Here is a 5496-nt window from a genome sequence, read left to right as displayed (position 1 = left end):
AAGAACAGCCAACCGCCACCCTCAAGCCCCGCGGCCAATCAGCAGTGTCCGGGGCGGTGCAATGACCTCACTGGGTTCTACTCTCTTGCCCCTCCCCCACGTGGTTTTTGCTGCTGGTAGTCCGGAGTAGGAAAGTTTGGGGTGGGGGGAGGGGAAGAGAAAGAGTGATGTCACCTTTCCCTCGCTTGATTGGCTGTCGGGCGGTCAGGACTGCGACCAATCAACCACCTCAGAAAGTCTGGCGCGGCCCCGCGGAAAGCCCTGTTGCCACCGGGAGGGGAGAGAATGTGCGTGTATGGGGTGGCGCGCGCTGCAGTGTAGTCAACGGACCGGACCTGGGATTTGGGGGCCCTGAGGACAAGTTCCCTTTCCAAGACTTTGACATTTAATGGCGGTGCAAGTTTCTGACAGCACTCCTAAGCATGGGCGGGGGAGTGGGGGGGCACGAAGTGGGAAATGCGGTATTTCCTGGTGCTTCTCACTGCATTCCGTGGAGAGCTACACTGTGGGTGTTCACATTTTGCGAGAGCGAGGTTTTTTAAGGGGAGGGAGGGTCACCTTGGGGAGGAGAGGGGTATGCCCTGTCAGTCGTAGGTTCTTGCTGCCCATATACGGGGTTTACACCAGGTGTTAACCTGTCTAGTGCATCCATACTCTCTTTGTCCATATCAGCTTGGCCCTGGATAAAGAGGGTAATGGCAGCAATAAACACAGGCCACGGGGAACGCTTCTGCTGCCTGTGTTGGATTCCCAGGATGAGCACGGGCTTCACACCAGGTGTGAAGAAAATGCACCCGCCCGTTGCAGATCCGTATGGCCTAACATTCGCACTGCCGACCCGAGAGAGTACTGTGCACACTGGGGCGTGTTGAGCCTGAGAACTACGCTCATCGGAGCGTTCCCACTGCCCCGGTGGGCCCTGGGAAGGAGTGGTTCGGGCTTCACGGAAGGGGTTCGCAGCAGCCACAGAAAGTGCCCATGGTGGCAGCATGCATGTCCGTGTTACCTGTATCACGCGTATGAGAGAGATTATACCGTTCAGGGAGGCACTACTGGCGGAGGGTCACGCTGCCTATGGGAGCTTATGTTATGTTGGGGAGAGATTTCCGTTGGTTAGGATGGTGTTTCTTGTTACCTAGTCAGTTTGCATCAGGTTTGAGAGAGAGATTCTCAGTGGGGTGGTCTGTACTCTCCATGGAGGAACTCACCCTGCCCGGAGAAGCACTCTGCTGTAGTGAAAGGGGTTTCTGCCCTAACCGGTTTGGCTCAGTGGATAGAGCGTCGGCCTGCGGACTCAAGGGTCCCGGGTTCGATTCCGGTCAAGGGCATGTACCTTGGTTGCGGGCACATCCCCAGTAGGAGGTGTTCATGTACCTTGGTTGCAGGCACATCCCTAGTGGGAGTGTGCAGGAGGCAGCTGATCGGTGTTTCTCTCTCATCGATGTTTCTAACTCTCTATCCCTCTCCCTTCCTCTCGGTAAAAAATCAATAAAGGGGGTTTCTGCTGTCCTGGATTGTCTCTGGCTGTGATGTGTTTATAATGTTCACAGAGGGCTCCCCATTGCTGTATATATATATTGATTTCAGAGAGCAAGAGGGATGGATAGAAACATCAATGATAGAATCATTGATAGGCTGCCTCCTGCATAGCCCCTACTGGGGATCTAGCCTGCAGGGCATGTGCCCTGACCTGGAATCCAAACGTGACCTCCTGGTTCATAGATCAAGGCTCAACCACCGAGCCACACTGGTAGAGCGAGGATATTTTTTTTTTAACCCTATGGCATATGGTTGTTATGAAGATGTAATGAAGTAACATGTGCAAAGCATTTAGGGTAGTGTCTCCAGCAGAATAAATCCTTAAAAATGTTAGCTATTGTGAATCTTGTTATTCATGAGAGCTTATTTCTACCTAAAGAGCATATGCTGTCACAGTCTTACTCATAACCTTGTCCTAGATTGTGCTATGGTAATAGTGGTGGGGTTTTTTTTTTTTGGGGGGGGGGAGGATTCTAGAGTTCAGCATATCTGTGGGGCATTTATTAATCCACCAGGAAGCATTATAGTCTAGTGCTTGCTGTCCCAGCTGAAAAGATTTTTAGCTGTGAAAGCTTGGACCTGTAACCTCTCTTGGTCTCACTCAGCTCATCAGGAAAATGGGCACCATTAGGGTTCCTTCCTCATAAAGTTGAGGCAAGGATGACATGAGATGTTGAATCCAGGGCCTTGCATATAGTAAGTGCTTAACAATTGGAGTGGTGATTTGTATGGGCCCTGGGAAATCCCTGCCATTCAGGAATTCACCATTTCTTCGCCTTCATTCAGGGCCGCATTGTCCAAAACAGGTTACACCACCTTTCAAGGAATCATCTGTCCTAATACATGTGTGTTGAAAGGGAATTGGGTAACTTTTTACGAGAGCATTAAGATTTTTTTGTGAGGGGATCATATAATATTATGAAGGTTACAAAGGCCCAGAGGGTTTAAGTGGAAGGTGGGGTTTCTCCCTGTCTATGGGAAAGGGCTACATTATCCATGACCTAATAAAATGGACACAGTGATATTAGGGTTTATTGCGCCCATTGGTGAGTCTACATGCTCACAGAGTGATCCACCCGAGCAGGGGGCACAATATCCATGTGTTATACTGTATGAGGCCGCATTGACTTTGGGGCGCCCTTGTTCACATGAAGAGTCACACAGCTGATGGAAATGACCCTGTTTATATGGCTTTGGGGGGTGGGCATACCCAGGTTACTGGAGTTGACCTTGTTAACAGAGGAATTCACACAGTGTTACAGAAGTTATGCTGTCTGTGTGGTAGAGCACACTAACAAGGGAATAGGCCTTGAGGGGGTACACATTGTTTATTGCCGTCTCCCCACCTATCTGGGGCTCATGCTGTTTATGAGGTCCACACTACCTATATGCAGTTCACACCATTTATGTGGTTGGCCTCTTACATGGGGTTCACACAGTTTATGAAGGTTGCACTGTTTGCATGGGGCTCATATCATTTATGAGGGTCACCCTGTCTTTCTGTCGGTCACACATGAGCACTGTCTATATGGGATTTATACTGTTCACGTGAGAGTCACACTGTATATGGAGGTTTATATCAGTTGTGGACACTGTACTGTCTGTATGGGTTTTTATCGTGGGGTGATACCAGCTGTGTGTCTACTCAGTTCACACCGGCACATAAGTCTTACCAGCCTGTTCTATGCCAGACCAGGATCTAGGCACCAGCGATAAAGCAGCTAAGAAAACAGACCCAACCCCTGCTTTGTGGAGCTGACATTCAGTAAGACAAGCAAACCCTTTAAGGATTTTTCCTGTTTATGTGATTCACATCAGGGTTCAGATGTTTTAGGGGGTTGTGCTGGCATCAATTGTCCACGAGAGTGTCTTATGCGTCTGGGGCTACATTTATTGGTATTACGTTGGGTATAGGGAGTTCACTGTTCAAAGATGAGTTTATTCTCTCATAGATTGTCAAGCACTGTGCCGGACTTGGAGGATACTGCAGGCAACAAAACCCCTGCCCTCTCAGAGCTGACAATAAAGAGGAAGGATTCATACAATAAGCAAATACATTGTGGAAATATATGTCAGATGAGGATAAGGGCTCTGAAGAAAAATAGTATATAAAAGGGATTTGGGATCTAGGAAGGTCAGGTAAGATCTTCTTGGTAAGGTTCTTTTTGAGTAAAAACCTGAAGAACATGAGGGACAGAACTATGCCAACTTTTGGGGAGAAAAGTTTCACAGGCAGATGAAACAACATTGGCAAAAATCCCCGAGGCAGAAATATGTCTGGCATATTCAAGAAATAGCTAAGAGGCCCTAACTAATTTGGCTCAGTGGATAGGGTGTCGGCCTGCAGACTGAAGGGTCCCAGGTTTGATTCCGGTCAAGGGCACATGCCCGGGTTGTGGGCTCGGTCCCCACTTGGGGGCGTGCAGGAGGCAGTCAATCAATGATTCTCTCTCATCATTGATGTTTCGGTCTCTCTATCCCTTTTCCTTCCTCTCTGAAATCAACAAAAATATATTTTAAAAAAATAGCCAAGAGGATGGAGATGAAGGGAAAGGTGAGGTGAGGAGTTGCCTTTTACTCCCAGTGGGCAAAAGGCCACTGGAGGGTTTGGGGCAGCAAAGAGATATCATCTGATTTGATAGAATGTCTCTGGCTGTGGGTAGAGCACAGACTGTAGGGGCTGGTGTGGTGGCAGGAGGGAGACAAGTGAGAAGACCCCAGACCAGAGGTGTGGTGGTGATAATGGAGAGTAGCTAATTCGGAAGTAGCTTAAGTCAGAGCTGATGGGACATCCCTTCAGATTGGATGACAGATGAGGGAAAGGGGTCATGGGTGACTCTAAGGTATTCAACTTGAGCAACCAGCAAAATGGAGTTGCAATTTCCTAAGATGGTAAAGACGGGGTAGGGGGGGTAGGAGGGGCCAGTTTGGGGGAGCTCAGGAAAACCATCTTGACTTGGCAAACTGGAGAAATCCAAATGGAGATGCCAGTGAAGCACTTCAATGTGTGAGATTGGAATTGGGGAGAGTCCTGAGTGGAGATAGAAATTTGGGTGCAAGCAGCATGGAGATGGAACGTGAGGAGAGGAGAGGACTGGGACAGGCCTGGGGTCCTTCAGCACTTCAAGCCAGGGAGATGAGGAAGGGTGATGCCATCATGGGGTTACATTCTCTGTTTGGGGTGGTCATACACCGTTTAGGTGGCTACACACTCTATAGCAGTAGTTCTCAACCTTCTGGCCCTTTAAATACAGTTCCTCATGTTGTGACCCAACCATAAAATTATTTTCGTTGCTACTTCATAACTGTAATGTTGCTACTGTTATGAATCGTCATGTAAATATCTGATATGCAGGATGGTCTTAGGCGACTCCTGTGAAAGGGTCGTTCGACCGCCAAAGGGGTTGCGACCCACAGGTTGAGAACCGCTGCTCTATAGGGTGAGTCATACTATTTCTAAGGGAACTACAATGTTCACAGAGTAGTAATACTTCATTACTGATCACAGGGGGGTGGGAAGTGGGTTGTGACTATGATTTTTATTATTCCCTTGAGTAAAGTCTTAAAGGGTTGCAACTTCTGTGGGGACAGGTTCTGTCCATGCCTTAGCTTGACAACAATCGGATGAATGTTATCTATGTCAGGACAATCAACTGGAACAAGGATTACTAGCTCCATGGGAGGAGAGGGGTGTCCTCACTGATCAGACAGAATTGTTTTCCTCATGGAGTGTTACACTTTTCATCACAGGCTAGTTCAGGGTCTGACAGGCTGGGCTTTTCAGACAGTCCAGGAGGCTTTCCATAGTAAACTGGAGATGGGTCCCTTTGTCCATTGGTGTTGACATAGCCCTGCGGTTGGATGGTTATGTCTTCAAGGAATGAGTAGTGATGGATAATTTTAATCACTAGTTCGCAATACCTGGGTGTTTCACATGGTAACGGTAGGGGTCACCTT

This window comes from Myotis lucifugus, unplaced genomic scaffold, assembly GCF_000147115.1.
Source record: "Myotis lucifugus unplaced genomic scaffold, Myoluc2.0 scaffold_493, whole genome shotgun sequence".
NCBI lineage: Eukaryota > Metazoa > Chordata > Mammalia > Chiroptera > Vespertilionidae > Myotis > Myotis lucifugus.
This window is presented reverse-complemented; position numbering follows the sequence as displayed.